We start from the raw sequence: 21162 nt of genomic DNA, 5'->3' as shown, positions 1-21162 counted from the left end.
CAAATGAGCCACCCAGGCGCCCCAAGGATTTCTAAGCAATAAATAGTTAGTTAGTTAGTTAGTTGTTAGTTTGAGAGAGACAGAGAGAGTGTGAGCAGGAGAGGGGCAAAGAGGAAGGGAGACAGAGAATCCCAAGCAGGCTCTGTGCTGACAGTGCAGAGAGACCTACTCAGGGTTCAAACTCATGAAATCAGGAGATCATGATCTGAGCTGAAGCCAAGAGTTGGACGCTTAACCAACTAATCCACCCAGGTCCCCCGGCAGTAAAGTATTTTTTAATCAAGGTATGTACATTGTGTTTTTAAACATAACATTATCTCATATTTGATACACTACAGTATAGTGTAAACATAACTTTTATATGGACTGGGTGGGAAACCAAAAAATTTATTTCAGACACTTTATTGCAATATTTCCTTTATTATGGTGGTCTAGAACTGAAAACACAATATCTCAAGATGTGCATGTGCGTGTGCGTGTGTGTATGTGTGTGTATTTAATAATCTTTTTATATATGTAGTTGATCTATAAGACTAATTGAAAACAATTGGAGACAAGTAGTTGGTGGAGTCTAGGCCATCAGTATTTATTTTTCATAATAGATGAAGAGGCTGAGAGAGAATTTTGTTTTGGTATACACCACAAGATTGTCAAAGATGAAAAGTGCCCTGGTCTTTGTTGTAGTGATAGTACTTAGCACAGGCTCTGTCAACTCAAAAAACCCAGCAAACATTTGTTGCAGGAATGAATCAAGTGAGTGAGCGAAGTTCCAAGGAAATTCACACAGGGCTCCTTTTGGGCTGGACCCATATCTCTTTTATCTTGGTATTTCTAGTTTCTACCACAGAATATTCTCAAAAAGTGGTTGTAGATATGGATTAAATATATAATCGAGTGGGTCAGTTATTCTTTTTCATGGAACGCCAGGCCATTTACGAGAGAAGTGCTCTCGCGGCAGCTTCCAAGTTCAATCCAAGTAATTTTCTCTTTCCTGTCCAGGTGTCTATCTTTTGTCTTCCCCCCACTCAGACCACACTCATAATACATGGAAACCAACATATCTGTAGTGTCTAGCAGAGGTGCTTCAATGCGTATGTTCTCATTGGATTGTTACAACATGGTTACCATGTGAGACAGGAATCCTGGTCTCCATCTTGCAGTGGAGTAAACAGAAACTCAGAAGGGACTGGCACAAGAGCATATTCTGCAAAGCGGCAGATGGACATAAGTCTTTGGTGACAAATTGAGTGTACCACTTTTTATAAAAACTAGTCCTTAGAATACCAGTCTGTAGCAGATAGTCAGCAGGAATTTGTTAAAAATTAGAAGCCAAATTTCCTCAACTTTAGAATGAGAGTCAGAGAAAAGGGGAGAAATAAGAAAAATGAAAATGAACAAAATCAAGTGTGATAGACGGAAGCAATTTTAGATTTATTTTGTTTTGTTTTTATGTAAAAATCTGATTTACATGTCTTTCATGGAATAATGTCTCCAAAACTTTCCTTTGATACTGACTGGAAATTTTTTCTTTTTAATTTATAATTTCCTGTGGAAAATGGTTTGATTACTAGTATATTAACTTATTTATGTCCTTGATTACTAGTCCCAGGTGTCAAGGGAAAATATTACTAAAGGAAGTAAAAAGTCTTCTCAGTTCAGTTGAGTTTCCATGACCATCTCACTTAGTATTTTCCCTCTTAGAAATGGTGTACTCACTATGCTGGAGCTACTCCTAGTCTTAACATTGTGTCAGAAGTCGAGGGGTTCAGGGGCACCTGGGTGGCTCAGTCGGTTAATCGTGGGGCTTCGGCTCAGGTCATGATCTCTTGGTCCGTGGGTTCGAGCCCCGGGTCGGGCTCTGTGCTGCCAGCTCAGAGCCTGGAGCCTGCTTCAGATTCTGTGTCTCCCTCTCTCTCTGCCCCTCCTCTGCTCATGTTCTGTCTCTCTCTGTCTCAAAGATAAATAAAAACATTAAAAAAATGTAAAAAAAGAGAAGTCGAGGCGTTCAGAAAGGGTTTGAATGAGACATCACAGTAATTTCTCTCAGATTTGTTTAAATACTCAAAATTTGTATGCAGTCATACTATGACCTGCTCTGCTCTAATCATACACTGTGCTTAGCCTAGTTGAATGATTCATTCAACTTATGAGCTACTAAGGTACAAATAAAATTTGCTAACACTACCTATTTTATAGTTGTTTCATTTATATTTTTACTTGTTAATTCAGCAAAAATTGAGTATCTACTCTGTGAAGATATTGTGCATGGACGGTGGACACAGAAGTGAAAATAGAGGCCCTTCCCTTAAGGATCTTGTAGTCTATGTGGAAAGAGAGTAGGGATGTCAGATTTAGTAAATAAAAATGCAGGACATCCAGTTAAATTTGAATTTCAGATAAGCAACTAAATGTTTAGTATGAATGTTCATGGAGTATTTGGAACAGACTAAAAACCTTTGTTGATGATCTAAAATTCAAATTTAACTGAGAGTTCTATTTTTATCTGACAACCCTAGAAGAGAGACCTGGACAAAGATAATTATGATGCACAAGAGTAAGTGTTAGAACGTGGCTAAGTCCAGAGAGCGATAGAAATATGTGGCTCCCTGTAAATTAGAGGTTTTATTTTTAGGTTTTCCCTATGTGCTGGGAGTGAATGCGATCCTTTTCTGCAATTTGACCAGGTCAGTAGATGAATGTCCTGGCAAGAGAGTAGACTCTTAAATAAAAATGATACATTTATAATATAAATATGGGGGGGGGGGGGATTCTGCAACCATATTGAGATTGATTGCATTGCAAAACATCAAAAGCATTTCAGAGCCATGTAAGAAGTGATTTCTTAGGATTAAGCTTGTTACAAATGTCCCCTTGCTGTGTTTCTACATGGCAACCATGGAGAATGGGCATATCTACTATTCTCAGAATCTGTTTTCCAGGGGGAGCAAATTGCTGTGGTAGAAATCCTGGGCCTTGACCTTTCAGGGATTGTACTCAGAGAAGGTACATTAAAGCTGGAAGACCAATTGGACTTAAATAGTCCATGACTTTCGTGCTATGGACAAGAGAGCTGAGACCAGCCTGGGTTAAGAGGCACAGTGACCATGAAACAGGTACTTCTGTATCATTTCCTTACTACTTTTTCTTTCCCAGCAGACAATGCATTAATATGGGTAAGCATTATAAAGAGACTCTGACTGACTTTTGCAAAGTAGCAGAAGAAATGGAAAAAAGAGAAAATATAAAGGAGGAGAAGGATGAAAAAGTGACAGTAGGGAAATACACCTATTCTGTTTCAAACATATGAACAATTTAAGAAACAAAAATTGGGGGGCACCTTGGTGGTTCAGTTGGTTAAGCATCCACCTTTGGCTCTGGCTATGATCTCGTGGTTCGTGAATTCAAGCCTCGCATTAGGCTCTGTGCTGACAGCTCGGAGCCTGGAGCCTGCTTTGGATTCTGTGTCTCCCTCTCTCTCTGCCCCTCCGCCACTTGCACTTTGTCTCTCTCTTTCTCAAAAATAAATAAACATTAAAAAAAATTTTAATTATGAGGGTTTAGTGAAAAAGGTAACCTTAACTTGTTTTTGATAACGGAGGGTTTGTTAGGGGGCATAGGAGACCAGCTCAGGAGCATCTGAAAATCTAAGAAAAGGAATTTAAAATAAGCGTGTTATTCATATTTTAGCCTAATATTTAAAAAAATAGGAATTACTGTCATTGACTCCATGGAAATCTCGTATGGCTTATTTCTGTATTTAATTTACTTTTTTTCTTATTTCCCTCAGATGTAACTGCTTATGTTCTGAACTCCAGCACTGCCTTATAATTCAAGAATCCTGGAGATCCATAAGAAATCTGATGCCCTCTGATTCTTGTTCATTGGTAGGTAATTTGGTTTTGTTTTTTCCCCTCTCTCTGGTCTTCTGAACCTCCATGGATATATGTGGGTTTTCATTTCATTTATTGTCCTTGCCATTCAGTGGTACCTTTCAGTGTTACCCTTCACGTGTGGGAATTATCTTCTCTTTATATGTACTCTTTACAATTCCCTCCTGTGATGGTTTCTGTAAACTTACTATTTAAAAAAATGCCTTTTAGTCTATTGTTGGACATCCAGAATTGATTCTCTATTTCTTTCATGTTCCTCTTCCCATTTTTTAGTTGGATTGTTTTTGTTTGCTTGTTATTGGGTTGTATGAGTTATTTATTTATTTTGGCTATTCAACCCTTATGCAATATGTGGTTTGCAAATATTTTTACCCATTCTGTAGATTGCCTTTTCTTTTTGTCGATTGTTTCTTTTGCTGTGCAGAAGCTTTTTGGCTTGATGTAATCCTCCTTGTTGATCTTTGCTTTTGGTGTTATATCCAAAAAAGTCATTGCCAAGACACATGTCAAGGATCTTCTTCCATATTTTTATGTTTTATTTTGGGGAGTTTTATTGTATCAGATCTTATGTTTAAGCCTTTAATCTGTTTCAAGTTAATTTTTGTGAGTTGTGTAAAGTAAAAGTCCAATTTTATTTTTCTGTATGTGGTTATCCAGTTTTCCCTACACCATTTGTTGAAGAGACTATCATTTCTCCTTGAATGTTCTTGGCTTCCTTGTCACATATTAGTTGACCATAGATGCAGGGGGTTATTTCTGGGTTCACTATTCTTTCCATATGTATATGTGGTTGTTTTTAATGCCAGTATCATACTATTTTAATTATTGTGGCTTTGTAGTATAGTTTGAAGTCAGAAAGTATGATGCTTCCTATTTGTTCTTCTTTCTCAGGTTTGCTTTGACTATTTGGAGTCTGTTGTGGTTCCATACAAATATTAGAATTGCTTTTCTATTTCTGTCAAACATTTCAGTGGAATTTTGATAGGGATTGCATCTAATCTGTAGATGGCTTTGGGTAGTATGGACATCTCAACAATAATTCTTATGACTCATGAACACAGGCTATACTTCCATTTGTTTATGTCTTCTTCAATTTCTTTCATCAAAGTCTTATAGTGTTCATTGTACAGATCTTTCGTTTCCTTTGCTAAAATTTATTTCTAAGTATTTTATTGTTTTTGATGCTATTATGAATATGGGATTGCTTTTTTCTTCACATTTGTGTTGTTAGTTTACAGAAACACAACTAATTTCTGTATGTTGTTTTTATATTCTGCAACTTTACTGAATTCATTGATTAGTTCCAGGAGTATTTTCATTGTCCTCAAAATTTTCTATATATAAGATTATATCATCTGCAAATAACAGTTCTATTTCTTTCTTTCTGATTTGGATAGCTTTTATTTATTTGTCTTCCTTAGTTGCTCTGACTAGGACTTCCAGTACTATGTTGAATAAAATGAGAGTAGGCACCCTTTTCCTGTTATTGATCTTAGTGGAAAATTTTTTTATTTCCCTGTTGCGTATGATGTTAGCTATAGGTTTGTGGTATATGGCATTGACTATTTAAAGTATATTCCTTCTGTACCCAATTTCTTATGGGTTTTCACTATGAAACAATGCTTTATTTTGTCAAATGCTTTTCCTGCATCTATTGAGATGATTATAAGAGTTTTATCTTTCATTCTATTAATGTGATGTGTCACATTTATTGATTTACATATGTTGAATCATCCTTGCATTCCGGGGATAAATCCTATTTGGTCATGGTGTATGATTCTTTAAACGTGTTGTTGAACTTGGTTTACTAACAATTTGTTGAGAATTTTTGCATCTATGTTAATCAGGAATATTGTGCTATAGTTTTCTTTTTCTGTTATGTCTTTATTTGGTTTTGATATCAGGATAATATGGACCCTGTAAAGTGAGTCTGACAACTCACGTTTTTTGGAAGGATTGGCATTAATTCTTCTTTACATGTTTGGTAGAATTTACCAGAGAAGCCAACTGGTTCTAGGCTTTTCTGTATTGGGAGGGTTTTAATGACTGCTTTAATCTCCTTAGTCATTATCCGTCTGTCCAGATTTTCCATTTCTTCATTATTCATCTTGGTAGATTTTATGTTTTTAGGACTTTATCCATTTCTTCTAGGTTGTCCAATTTGCTGACATATAATTGTCCATAGTAGTTTCTTATGAACCTATGTATTCTCTAGTATCAGTTGTAATGTCTTTTCTTTCATTTCTGGTATTGTTTATTTGAGTCTTCACTCTCTCTCTTTGTCTAGGTGAGCACTTTTAACTAGTTAATTTTAATTTATTATTAATTATAACATTAAGACTTTTTCAATTATGTTTACCATTTCGAAAAACCATCTCTTTTTTATTAATCATTTCTATTGTGTACTGCAGTCTTTATTTTTCATTTATTTCCACTCTGATCTTTGTTATTTCATTTTTTGGTTAATTGTCTAGTTTCTTAAAGTGTAAAGTTAGGTTGTTTATTTGAGATCATTCTATTTTTTTAATATATACATTTATTACTAGAAATCTTCCTCTCACAATTGCTTTTGCAGCATCCCATAGGTTTGCGTATTGTGTTTCCAGTTTTATATGTTTCAAGAATATATTTGGCATTATTTCAGTCTTATTAGATTTGCTAAGTTATTTTGTGGCATATCATATGATTCATCCTGGAGGATGTTCCGTGTGCACTTCAGAATAATGTGTATTCTTCTGCTATTAAATAAAGTGTTCATAAATATCTGTTGAGTTCATTTGGTGTAATGTATGTTTCAAGTCCATATTTTTTATTTTTTTAATGTTTATTTGTCTTTGAGATAGAGAGAGAGACAGAGTGCAAGCAGGAAAGGGGCAGAGAGGGAGGGAGACACAGAATCCTAAGCAGACTCCAGGCTCTGAGCTGTCAGCACAGAGCCCGATGAAGGGCTCAAACCCATGAGCTGCGACATCATGACCTGAGCCAAAGTCGGATGCTTAACTGACTGAGCCACCCAGGTGCCCCAAGTCCAGATTTTCACTCTAGATGATCTACCCATTGCTCAAAGAGGTTTTGAAGTCCCCTACTATTATTGGATTCTTGTCTCTTTCTCCCTTCAGATCTGTTATTATGTGCTTAATATATTTAGGAACTCCAGTGTGTCTATATTTATGTTCATTATGTCTTCTTGATGAATTGACCCCTTTATGATTACAAAAGGGCCTTCTTCATCTCTTATTACTGTTTTTGGCTTAAAGCCTATTTTGTTTGATATAATTATAGCTACCCTTACTTTCTTTTGCTTTCCACTTGTCTGAAACACCTTTTTTTGTTTCTTCACTTTGGCCCTTTGTGTATCCTTAAATCTAAAATGAGTTTTTGTAGACAACATATCATTGGGTATTGTGTCTTTAATCCATTTAGACGCTCTGTGCCTTTTGATTAGTGAATTAAATCCACTTGTATTTAGAGTAATTATTGACATGTAATGATTTACTAATGCCATCTTGTTGCTTTCGGTATGTTTGGTAGTTCCATTGTTTCTTTTTTCCTTTCTTTCTGCCTACCTTTGTAAATAGGTGATTTTCTGTAGTGGTATGCTTTGTTTATCCTTTAAAATTTTTTGTTACTCTAATCTAGATTTTTGTTTTGTAGTTACCATGAGGTTCATATAAAACAAAGATAAAACAGTCCATTTTTAAGCTTATAGCAACTTAGCTTTTATGGTATGTGAGAGTGCCCCCCTTTTACTCCCGTCCTGTTTCTATTTTTTATCTCAGAATTTACCTCTATTTATATTGTGTATTTATTAACAAATTATTAATAAAAACCATAGTTATAGTTATTTTAATACTTTTCCTTTAACTTTTATACTATATAAAGTGGTTAACACACCATTCTACAGTTTTCTAAATCTATTTATCTTTACCAGTGTGTCATATACTTTCACATGTTTTCATATCATTAGTTAGCATCTTTTCATTTTAGCTTAAAGATCTTCTTTCAGCATTTCCCATAAGGCGGGTATAGTGGAATGAACTCTCTCAGCTTTTGCTTGCCTGGGAAGCCTTTATTTCTCCTTCATATCTGAATGATAACTTTCCTAGATAAATTATTTTTGATTGGCAATTTTATGATTTCAACACTCTGAATATGTAATTCTTCTCCCTCTACCCAGCAGAGAGTGTCTGTTGAGAAATCTGCTTATAGCTTAATGAGAGTTCCTTTGTAGGTTTTTTCCTCTGGCTGCTTTCAGGATTTTCTCTTTGTCTTTGATTTTTGACAATTTCATTATAATGTGTCATAGAGAAGCTCTTTTTGCACTAAGGTAATAGGGTGATCTAATAAGTACATGAACTTGGATGTTCATGACTTTCCCCAGGTTTGGGAAGTTCTGAGCTTTTATTTCTTTAAATAAACTTTCTGCCTCCTTCTCCCTCTCTGAGTCCTTCTGAAACCCCAATTATTCTAATATTTTATAGAGTCTCATAGACCTCATAGATTTTCTTTGCTCCTTTTCATTCTTTTTTCTTTTTCTTCTTTGATTAGGTCATTTCAAAGTTCTTATCCTCTAGATCATTGATTCTATCTTCCATTTGGTCTACTCTGCTATAGATGCTACTGTGTTTTTCATTTCATTCACTGAATTTTTTAACTCCGGAGTTTCTGTTTGGTTCTTTATGATTTCTATTTCTTTGTTAAATTTCTCATTTTATTTATGTATTGTTTTCCTTATTTCGTTGAATTGTCATTTTGTATTCCTTGTAGCATGTTGAGTTTCCTCAAAAGAGGAAAAGCTATTTTTAATTATCAGCTAACTCACAAATTTCCATGCTTTTGAGTTCAGGTATTGTAGGAATATTGTTATCTTTGGGGAATAAAGTGTTTTCTTGATTCTTCATGTGTTTTTGCAATTTTGCATTGTTGCTTTCACAATTGAAGTAGCAAACTCCTTCTCAAATCTTAACTAGCTGCCTTCATTTGGGATGTACTATGCATTGGTCCTGTTATATCTGGAGTTTTCTGTGACCTGCTCCACACTCCTCGATTTTTCTCATGACAAAATCTTAAGCTTTTATTTCTTCTATGGTTGTTACAACTCACCAGGCTGGCTGCTAAAAACCTCTCTTTTGTTTTCCAGCAGGTGGTGCTACAGTTCCAGTTTGTGGTTCCCCTTGTCCAAAGACTAGTTTGATATTCTGTTTAGTAGAGCTCACTTACCACTACACTTGGGAGTTAGAGGAACTGGTCACAGAGTGGGGAGAGGTATGGATTTGACACTTGGAGTGTTGGGTTGACTGCAATCTGCTGGGAGGATCTTTGGATGAGGTTCTCCCAAAGACTTGTGAGCAGACTTCCTGCAGAAGTCTTGAGAGCAGTCAGCAGGAATCAAGTCTCTGGAATGCCCTTTGAGAGTCTTCTATGTTTCTTTCCTAATTTTCTCCCTCCCACCAGTCACAGAGGTCCTGCCTCAGTACTGTGGGTGCTTCTGGAGAAAAATAGGTTTCTCCAATGTCCCACACAACTGAGTAGCCAGGCACCTACTCCACTATCTTTTTCCCTTATGAAGAAGTCACCCTAGCTACTTCAGCACTATCTTGTGTAGTCTCAGTGGGATGGGCTGCACTGGCAAAGTTTCTCCCAGTCTCTCCAATGTGTCCAAAGTCATATTTTTCTTTCTTTCCAATGTTGTGCTGTGTGCTTCATTTGGAAGACTCGATTTCTCCAAACTCTCTCGTCCATGGAATTCTAGAAATATTTAAAAGGTAGAACTTATGAGATTTGTTAATAGTTTGGAGAGGGGGACTGAATAAGGAGGCATCAATGATTACACCCAGGGTTTGAATGTCTAAAAAGGAATTCTTTTTATTGAAGATTCTGATAGGGAGGAAGTATTTGGGGGACAAGTATCACTTCAGTTTTAGACATGTTGAATAAGTAAGCATAATACTGGAGAAAAATTATAATGCCAGTATTAAGGAGTTTGTTCCGGTATTTATAAGTTTCAATTTTATTTAAACACTTGATCAGAATTCATAAAAAACAAAAAACAAAAAATATAGCAGGGTGCCTGGGTGGCTCAGTCGGTTTAGCGTTCAACTTTGGCTCAGGTCATGATCTCCCGTCTCATGGGTTCCAGTCCCACATTGGACCCTGTGCTGACAGCTCAGAGCCTAGAACCTGCTTCAGATTCTGTGCCTCTCTCTCTGCCCCTCCCCGCTCACACTCTATCTGTGTCTCTCTCTCAAAAATAAGTAAACATTAAAAAAATTAAACAAAAATAGCTAAATATATAAGATACTTCAGATGCCACAATTTATATACACATTACAGAGCATCAAGTAAATTGTGAACTTATAAGTGTTCAATATACCTTATCATTCCAATGGAAATTATTAGTTTTGAAAGCTCTTCCACTTCCCTCAAAGTCAATTCCTTTAGCCCCACAGCATCTTCTGATGTTTGCCTCTGACAGAGCTGATTCCCTTGAGTACCAGTAGTATTGTCTCGTGCTTCACTCCTAGAGCTCTTCTTCGCTCTGGTCTTAAATTGCTGGAATTTTACTTACCTTTTTTCTGCACCGTCCTGTTCATAATCTAAAACTTCTCTTTTAGGGGAGTGATTCTCCCATATTAGATAACATCTTAGTCCTTACTCAACCTTTTTTCTTTAGTAGGGGTGTGGTAGGGAGAGCAAAAGAAGACGAGAGGAGTGAGTAATTGGATATTGGAACTGTGTACAAGAGGGTCTGGTAGGGCTTGTAGGGATGTTTGAGATGGGGGCAAGAAGAAGGGAATAGAAGATTTATCTGAAGAAAATCCACCCTCTTCTTTTCTTTATAGCCTTCTATTAGTTTTCACTGTTTGAAACTTCCAGAACTTGTTTTGTGTCTTTGGATCACAGTTTCTAAATTAATGTTTCTTTTTTCTGCTTCAGGGGAAATCTGAATCCAATGTCAATGGACGTCTTTCAGTAAATGAACAAAAATAGGTTTTGAGAAATCTCTCAGTAAGAATTCTGGGTCAACATGAGAACTAGAGTGAAACAGGAAAAAGTTACCCTTTATCAATATGAATAACATCGTTATTCATTGGGTTATCCATGAGTCTTTGTAAAATTTTTCTCCTGAGAAGTAATTCAGTGAATTAAATGAACTACATAATCAATGAAGACACAAAGATTGCATAATGCTTCTCAGATTCAAAGATAACATCTTAATGTGAGATATGAAGGAAGATTCAAAAAATAATGTCCAAACATGGAGAAAGCACAGTTCAGTGAAAGAGAAACAGATAGCAAAAAAGACAGGAAGACAGAGAGACAGAATATGATCTTACAGTAATCACATGTATTTTCTAGACACCCTACTTGATACCTAGAGATTGCCCTGGCAGAAGAATGGATTGTGTTCCAAATGATCATTTGCGTTCTTTTGTTTAGATGTTGGAACAATGTTGATTAGGATAGCAGTGACCTCAACCAGTTCCTCCATGGAAACACTCATGGGAAATGTTGTGCACACTTACCACGCAGGCCTACTGTTATACCAGAGTTGGCACATCCTTAGTCTTCCACTTAATAAAGCATATTAAAATACAAATTGATGAGAATGACATAGCTTAGAACAGTGGTTCTCAGCCAAGGGTAGATTCATTTTCCGGGTACATTTGTCAATACATGAAAACATTTTTAAAATTTAAAAAAAATTTTCTTTTATGTTTATTTAATTTTGAGAGAGAGAGAGCACAAGTTGGAGAAGGGCAGAGAGAGACAGGGAAACACAGAATCCGAAGCAGGCTCCAAGCTGTCAGCACAGAGCCCGATGCAGGGCTCAAACCCACAAACCACGAGATCATGACCTGAGCCTAAGTCGGTCGCTTAACCAACTGAGCCATCCAGGTGCCCCTCAATACCTGAAAACATTTTGATCATCACAACTGCAGGGAGTGGGAGCATTACTGACGTTTAGTGAGAAGGGCCCAAAGATTCTGCTAAACATCCTATGATGCTGAGGACAGCCCTCACAACAAAGAATTATCCATCCTGAAAGGTCAATAGTGTGAGGTTGAGAAACTGTGGCATAGAATATTACCTGGGTATTTGTTACAGGTGCACATCATCCAGACTTGATGAAACAGAAACCAAGAGAGAGCTGCAACATTTGTGGTTTCAGAAGTCTTCCAGATGATTCTTAGTGATCCACAAGTCTGAGAACTCTTGGTAGAGAGATAACCTTGAATGGACTATAATTTTTAAATATTGTTTGCCAATTTCACTGCTTTATTATATTCAGTGCTACCATATAATTATTTTTGAAATACTTCACAACTTAAAGGGATCATGATTGAGAATAGTTTCTCAGCTTTACTTTGCAGAGAGGAATGATCCAGCTCATAGCCTCAGGTAATAGAAATAAACTGAAAAGGGGCACCTGAGTGGCTCAGTCAGTTAAGCATTCGACTCTTGGTTTCAGCTCAGGTCATGATTTCACAGTTCGTGGGTTCGAGCCCCACTTCGGGCTCTGTGCTGACAGCAGGGAACCTGTTTGGGATTCTCTCTCCCTCTCTCTCTGTCCCTTCCCCACTTGCATTCTCTCCATTCTCTCTCTCTCCATCTCAAATAAAGTTTAAAAAAAGAAAGAAAGAAACTGTAAAAATTGGAAATAAAGAGAAAATTTTCTGATGACTGGATAGCCTGTTAATGAAGCTATGTTTATTGCAAAGCAATTAGTCATACTCAGGTGTGATGTAGGCAGTTTCCTAAAGCAATTAATTTGGATTTCTCAATAATTAAAAATACCATGATAATAAGATTGACTAATCATAATATGTCACATCAACAGCCTGACACAGTGACCTAAATATAATCAGTGATACAGGAAGAATAAAGAATCAATCCAAGGATTCGCCTACAGGATATTACTGACTTTTATGAGTATATATCAATGTTGACATTGTAAGGTTTTGAGTGAAGATAAGGGAAAATATGGAATCCCTTCCAAAAGTTACAAAACACATGCTACTCAACTTGTGACCTACAAATCTGCAGCGTTGCCTTTATTTGGGAGCTGTTAGCAAAGCAGAATCTCAGTTCCCAGCTGTGGACTCATTGAATCATAACCTGTAAGCCCCATATTTTGGTAAGTTCACCAGGTGATTTACAGGCACAGTAGAGATTGAGAAACCCTGCACTCAAATAACTCAAGAAAAATATTTGTAGGAAGTAGATCATTTCCTTACAGTTTTTGCTTTTGATATACAATAGAAATGTCTTTATGAGTTCCATTGTTAATAACACTTGAATGCACAAGGAAACTATATTCAGTAAACTTTGTTCTTTGACTTCCTTGGAAAAGAAGCATCCCATTTCTGAAAGACCAGAAAATTTCCCAATGAAGTTTCTACTGTTGCCAACGTTGGGGCATATTTTGTTGCCAGCATCCAGGCACACAACAGAAGGAAGGTCATGTCTGTGACAGTTGACTTTTCTTCCTTTCTTTCATTATTCCTCTCAGCCTTCCATCGCCAAGGCATAATTCACTCATTCATTCATTCATTCAACAAACATTTATTAAGTATCAAGTGTGTGCCAGGCTCTGTTCTAAGCTCTGGGGATCCCAGAGTTTAAAATATAGCTTGTGTTCATATTTGAGAACATAGTTTCTAACATATAAACTATATAGAGATGAGATAAATGACAGGCTTTCAATTTCTTTAAGTGTCAAGTGGATTTGGCATGAGAGTAGACATTAAATAGGTGAAGTGAGTGACAGATCTATTGTCTAATGTCGCTTGATCAGTTTGAGCACATGTTATAAAAATAGTTCGCTTTATATACTTCCTATTTTAGCAGTTCCTTTCCTTTTGTCAATCTTTGGAAAGGATGACAAATAAGTGAGCAAGGACAAAGCAATAGGAAGAGGCCTAAGATGAAGGACTTTTCTGTTTGGGTTCCCGCATCAGCGTGCTGGCCCTGGATTAAAGTCACTCTCCTTTCTATCAATTCAGCCAGTGAGTCAGGATGTCTCTCCCCACACTAATGTGACAGAAAATGTAATTTAATTTTGTCATCTATCTGATAGTCTCTCAGGCAGGACATACTGGAAAGGGCACCGTCCTGGCTTTGCTACTAACTAGTTTTGAGACACTGAGTCAGTTCAGTGTCATCTGTGACCCTCCGTTTCCTAATGTATAAATTGACAATAAATGTAATCAAATATATGAAAGCACTTTGATGTAAAGACACCATTAATCATGTAAGAGAACACTATTGCCTTCCCGGGTCTTACATTATTTCAGAATTAATGCTCACTCCGAGTTACCATGAGGTAATGAGGAAGTGAGCTGCAGTAGATGGAATTCTAAATCCAGTGGTTCCTTCAAAACACACTGCATTTGCTTACAATAGCACCCCCCCCACACACCCAAATTTACTAATCCTGTCTATAATTCCCAATGGCCTTTTACCAAGACTTACAGAGTGGTTCCTGTAAAAACACACTTGCTGCATTTGCTTACAATAGCCTCCACCAAGACCCAGATTTACTAATCCTATCTAGAATTCCCAACAGCTTTTTACCAATCTCTTGAAAAGACTTCCTCATCTGACTTTACCATCAGATAGATGCCTCTAACAGGTGACTGTTACTTATATGTCCAGTTTTGAGATATTGTGACACAGAAAAGTCTATTCACATTCAACCTGTTGAGTTATCTCATGAAAATTTTCTATTAATATACCAGGTGAGTATGGATGACCAGTCAGGGTAAAGGAGCAAAATTTAAAAGTAGACATTCTCCCTTAAGTAAGCAAAATAAAGCTTCTTTATTTACTGATATTTATTGATTAAAACTTAATGCATATATAATTATGCAAAACAAATTATTATTACAGAGATGTTTAGAAAAGCACATATAAAATGAGAAATTCTTCTATCTTTATCACTAAAACTCAAGTTTTATTTGTTTGTTTTCCCTCCCTGAATGAGTCCTCTCAATCTTCTGCTAAGATTTGATTGATTGGCCCTTTAGGAGAGGTTGTTCTGAGAATTTACCTCCAGGCTTTGCCCAAATTTATTCTTTGTTTTCCATCACAAAAATATTGTCATACATGACACCGTGATTTCTGTCTCCTCAGCTCCTCTTTCTTCATTCCTGGCTGGTCAGAGCTGCTCAGTGACTGATTCTCATCTGTGCCTAGGCCCTCCTCACTCTTTCGAAAATTCTTCCTCTAAAGAAACTCTTACCTTAATCCCATTTATTCCTTCCAAAGTAACAAATGCAAGACAAGTATAATGAGATGTGTAGCAATAACAGATACATTTCTAATTAACAAACTGGATTTTAAGTATGTATATATTTTAAACTTATTTGCACATGTTGGGTTTTCCTCTTATTTTTCATAATAAAACCAAAACAATGTAGTTCAGTATTATGTTGTTAATTTCAGAATTTAAAAGTTTAGCTTGCGTTGACAAACTTTATAATTTAGTAAGTTGAACAGCTCTGTCAAAACATGGATTAGAACTTATTTCTAATACGCTAAAACTCATTTACTTTTCTACTACAGTTTCTTTAAAGAAATTCAGGCCTTGTAGATTTCCGGAGAAATTTGAAAGACAAGAACTACTTCTTCTGTGGTGCCTGACAAGAAGAAAGGAAATTACTAAGTCAAAGTTCAAGAGTAACAAGTTCACTCAAAGTGGAAAGTTCTAAAAACTTTTTGTATTTATTCATTCATCCAATAAATAGTAATTGAAAACGACTATCTACAATTTACTGGGCTTCAGCAGTTCAAAATGGGGAAAGTCCCAAATCAACTCAAGCTACATTTCGAGTTGCTCAAACAGTGGCCTTAATCAGTATGATAATGATTATTTTTTAATGCTTATTTATTTATTTAATATAATTTATTGTCAAATTGGCTTACATACAACACCCAGTGCTCATCCCAACAAGTGCCCTCCTCAATGCCCATCATCCACCTTCCCCTCTCCCCCACCCCCACCAACCTTCAGTTTGTTCTCTGTATTTAAGAGTCTCTTATGGTTTGCCTCCCTTCCTCCCTGTTAGTAACTTCCTCCCTGTTAGTAATTTTTCCCCCTTTTCTTTCCCCATGGTCTTCTGTTAAGTTTCTCAAAATCCACATATGAGTGAAAACATATGATATCTGTCCTTCTCTGATTGACTTATTTCACTCAGCATAATACCTTCCATTTCCATCCATGTTGCTGCAAATGGCATGTTTTCATTCTTTCTTATTGCCAAGTAGTATTTCATTGTATATATAAACCACATCTTTTTTATCTATTCATCAGTTGATGGGCATTTAGGCTCCTTCCATAATTCGACTATTGTTGACAGTGCTGCTATAAACATTGAGGCACATGTGCCCCTATGAATCAGCACTCCTGTATCCCTTGGGTAAATTCCTAGTAGTGCTATTGCTGGGTCATAGGGTAGGTCTATTTGTAATTTTTTGAGGAGCCTCCACACCGTTTTCCAGAGTGGCTGCACCAGTTTGCATTCCCACCAACAGTGCAAGAGCATTCCTGTTTCTCCACATCCTCGCCAGCATCAAAAATCCCAAATACAAAATCTAACAGCACACATAAAGGAACTAGAAGCAGAAAACAAAGAAACCCCAAACCCAGCAGGAGAAAATGGGTAATAAAGATCAGAGCAGAAATGAACAATATAGAATCTGAAAAGAAAAAAACAGTAGAACAGATCAACGAAATGAAGAGTTGGTTTTCTGAAAAAATAAACAAAATTGATAAACCCCTAGCCAGACTTCTCAAAGGGAAAATAGAGAGGACCCAAATAGATAAAATCATGAATGAAAATGGATTTATCACAACCAATCCCTCAGAAATATAAGCAAGTATCAGAGAATACTATGAAAAATTATATGCCAACAAACTGGACAACCTGGAAGAAATGGACAAATTTCTTGGACACCCATACACTACCAAAACTCAAACAGGAAGAAATAGAAAATTTGAACAGACCCATAATTAATGAAGAAATGGAATCAGTTATCAAAAATCTTCCAACAAATAAGAGTCCCAGACCAGATGGCTTCCCTGGAGAATTTTACCAGACATTTAAAGCAGAGTTAATACCTATCCTTCTTAAGCTTTTCAAAAAAAATAGAAATGGAAGGCAAACTTCCAGACTCATTCTATGAAGCCAGCATTACCTTGATTCCCAAACCAGACAGAGACCCCACAAAAAAGTAGAATTACAGGCCAATATCCTTGATGAACATGGATGCAAAAATTCTCAACAAGATACTAGCAAATCAAATTCAACAGCATAGAAAAAGAATTATTCACCATGATCAAGTGAGATTCATTCCTGGACTGCAGAGCTGGTTCAATATTCACAAATCAATCAATGGGATACATCACATAAATAAAACAAAGGATAAGAACCATATGATCCTGTCAATAGATGCAGAAAAATAATTGACAAAATACCAGCATCCTTTCTTAATAAAAACCCACAAGAAAGTCAGGAAAGAAGGAACATATTTAAACATCATAAAAGCCATATATGAAAATCCCATAGCTAATATCACCCTTAATAGGGAAAAACTGACAGCTTTCCCCCTGAAATCAGGAACACAACAGGGATGTCCACTCTCACCACTGTTGTTTAACAGACTGTTGGAAGTCCTAGCTTCAGCAATCAGACAACAAAATGAAATAAAACGTATCCAAATCAGCAAGGAAGAAGTCAAACTTACCCTCTTCACAGATGACATGATACTATACGTGGAAAACCTGCAAGACTCCACCCAAAGACTGTTAGAACTGATACATGAATTCAACAAAGTCGCAGGGTACAAAATCAATGTACAGAAATCGGTTGCATTTTTATACACCCATAATGAAGCAACATAAACATAATTAAAAATCTGATCCCATTTACAATTGCACCAAGAGCCATAAAATAGCTAGGAATAAACCTAACCAAAGATGTAAAAGATCTATAAGCTGAAAATTATAGAAAGCTTATGAAGGAAATTGAAGAAGACACAAAGAAATGGAAAAAACATTCCATGCTCATTGATTGGGAGAATAAATATTGTTAAAATTTCAGTACTACCCAAAGCAATCTACACATCCAATGCAATCCCAATCAAAATTGCACTGGCATTCTTCTCAAAGCTAGAATAAACAATCCGGAAATTTGTATGGAGCCACAACAGACCCCAAATAGCCAAAGTAATATTGAAGAAGAAAACCAAAGTGGGAGGCATCACAATCTAGACTTTAGCCTCTACTACAAAGCTGTAAGCATGAAGACAGTATGGTACTGGCACAAATACAGGCACATAGACCAATGGAATAGAATAGAGAACCCAGAATTGGACCCACAAATATATGGTCAACTAATCTTTGACAAAGCAGGAAAGAGAATCCAATGGAAAAGACAGTCTCTTTAGCCAATGGTGCTGGGAGAACTGGACAGCAACAGGCAGAAGAATGAAACCAGACCACTTTCTCTCACCATACACAAAAATAAACTCAAAATGGATGACAGACCTAAATGGAAGCCATCAAAACCTTAGAGGAGAAAGCAGGCAACAACCTCTTTGATCTCAGCTGCAGCAATTTCTTGCTCAACACATCTCCAAAGGCAAGGGAACTAAAAGCAAAAATGAACTCTTGGGACTTCCTCAAGATTAAAAGCTTGCAGAGGAAACTGCAAAGGAAACAATCAACAAAACTAAAAGGCAAATGACGGAATTTGAAAAGATATTTGCAAATGACATATCAGAAAAAGGGTTAGTATCAAAAATCTATAAAGAATTTACCAAACTCAACATCTGTAAAATAAATAATCCAGTGAAGAAATGAGCAGAAGACATGAATAGACACTTTTCCAAGGAAGACATTCAGATGGCCAACAAACACATGAAAAGATGCTGAATATCACTCATCATCAGGGAAATACAAATAAAAGCTGCACTGAGATACAGCCTCACACTGGTCAGAGAGGCTAAAATGTTTATTTATTTTTGAGAGAGAGAGAAAGAGAGAAAGAGAGAGAGACAGAGTGGGAGGGAGGTGCAGAGAGAGAGAGGGAGACACAGAATCCGAAGCAGGCTTCAGGCTCTGAGCTGTCAGCACAAAGCCCAACACAGGGCTCAAACTCATGAACCACGAGATCATGACCTGAGCCGAAGTCAATGCTTAACCAAGACACCCAGTATGATTATTTTAAAAAATCAGTAGCCTACCTTGTATGCATTCTTCCATATTATTATTAGGGGCTAATATGTTGAGTGACAAGAGTGACTACAATTTAGCATATGTATGGTGTTTTATTTCTTTGTAGAATTATGATCATATTTTCTTAGAGTTCAAGGTGACCCAAGTTCAATTCTCTCTCCAAAGCAGACTTTTTTCTTCTGTGTAACAAAATAAGTTTTGATTTGGAAACCAGGGACAAAGTAGGATAAGTTGATTTTTCTTAAATAAAAGAAATATGGTATCTTGCACAACTGAGCTAATAGTTTAAGATTCATCTCACTATATTCTTAATCACACCTAGTAGGATAATCCCTTTAACTCACTTGAAAGAAGGGAACAAGTAAGGTCCTATGTTATTCAAATCAAAACCAGATTAAGGCTTCATACTGACCTGCCCTTCATGATAATAAGCTTCTCTCCTCCCTTGTAGTCATCTTCTTTATGGTAATCCTAATTGCCCAGAGAGCTTACACATATTCATCATATCCTGTAAGGAAGAGCTCCACCTTGAAACTGGAGTTTGTCAAAACTACCTCCATAAATTCGCTCTGCTGGGTCATGCTTTATGGCCGAAAGTGAAGGCTCTTTTCTTTTCTTTTCTTTTCTTTTCTTTTCTTTTTCTTTTTTTTTCTTTCTTTCTTTTTTTTTTTAGTGCTTATTTAAAGAGAGAGAAAGAGACAGAGTGAGAGTGGGGAAAGGGCAGAGAGAGAGAGGGAGACACAAAACCCGAAACAGGCTCCAGGCTCTGAGCTGTCAGCACAGAACCCAACGTCGGGTTTGAACTCATGAACTGCAAGATCATGACCTGAGTCAAAGTTGGACACTTAAATGACTGAGCTGCCCCTAGTGAAGGCTATTTTCAATGAAATTCTCCCCTCACTGATGTTGCCCCACCTGCTATGCAATAACCCTGGCCATGTACAGAAGATTCTTTGGGTTGATCCTGTTTTCCTCCTGGCACTGATGCTCCTCTGGGAAATCTTTAAACAAAGCATCTATGACTCTGAAGAACACTGGGCTATTGCTATCACTGGGGCCCTTAAAGCACTTTGTTTCCATTCATTTCCAGTTGTTAGCCCTGATGCCAAGAACTTCTTGAGGGAGAAGAGGAACACTCAACCTTACTGCTCCCACAGAGTCAGACAGTTGCATTCATTGTTCCTTGCCAACCTGTTTGTCCTGTAGTAGTTTCTCAAGGTATACACTGAAAGGAAAAAATAATAATAACTTACTCTTTCCTGGGAGAGTTACATCCAATGATAACTTTTACATGGCAAAATAGGCCTGGGTTTCAAGGAATTTGTTCCTTCAACACACGTGTGAGTTAGAAACATACCAGATTCTGCCTTTCCAGACATCCTCCCACTACATGTGTATAAAAATTTTGTAGTACCCATTTATATTTGCTTGGCAAGTGTGTCATTGCTTTAGTCTCTCAGCCTAACTACTATCATTGATGGAAGCTTAACTATTCATACCACAGACTCATAAATAAGGTACCATAACCATAAATAGGCATAAACAAGACAACCAGTTGACTTAATAATACATTCCTCAAATTGTAGGGCATGAGCTCATGAGGCACATCTTTGTAAGTGTCAGCTCAGGAAAAAAAAAAACCTTTAAAATCGCAGTGAGTCATGGACACATTGTTTTCCTATGTAGCCCTGCATCCCTCTTTATAATGGCAACTGCATACTGTCAAGTCAATCTTGCATCACCCAAAACTTCTTTAAACTAAGCATTGTGGATTTGTGAGAGTACAAACGATACCCCAGACTGTGGGTGCAGAAGCAGAGTTTAACATTGTCTGCCATACAAGAAAAATTCATTCTCCTCCTGGCTCCATGATATTCCCATGCCAGTATCTCTTGCTTGGATCCACTAAGGTAATTTTCCTTTTTCAGGTTTTAATGAGCTTGGGAAACAGAGAAAGCATGTCAAAAAGTAGAAGAAAGGAAAGGAAAGAAAACAAACATGATGCTCTGCTATGGCTTCTCATTTAACCCT

At 36.8% G+C, this 21162-nt stretch overlaps 1 long non-coding RNA gene across 2 annotated transcripts; it reads left to right on the top strand.

Annotated features, from left to right (window-relative positions):
* Positions 1-1159: 1159 nt before the first annotated feature.
* On the top strand, positions 1160-15653 carry LOC122230056. Of its 2 annotated transcripts, none has more exons than XR_006207259.1 (5): positions 1160-1235; positions 2633-2684; positions 2986-3113; positions 3788-3884; positions 15459-15653. It is a non-coding gene; the product is annotated as an uncharacterized LOC122230056 (long non-coding RNA). The 2 variants fall into 2 exon arrangements; XR_006207260.1 differs by having other exon boundaries at positions 2940-3113.
* The last annotated feature ends 5509 nt before the right edge of the window (positions 15654-21162 follow it).

The sequence above is a fragment of the Panthera leo genome, chromosome C2 (assembly GCF_018350215.1).
Source record: "Panthera leo isolate Ple1 chromosome C2, P.leo_Ple1_pat1.1, whole genome shotgun sequence".
Taxonomy (NCBI): domain Eukaryota; kingdom Metazoa; phylum Chordata; class Mammalia; order Carnivora; family Felidae; genus Panthera; species Panthera leo.
The sequence above is the reverse complement of the archived record's forward strand: the minus strand, read 5'-3'. Positions and strand labels throughout refer to the sequence as shown.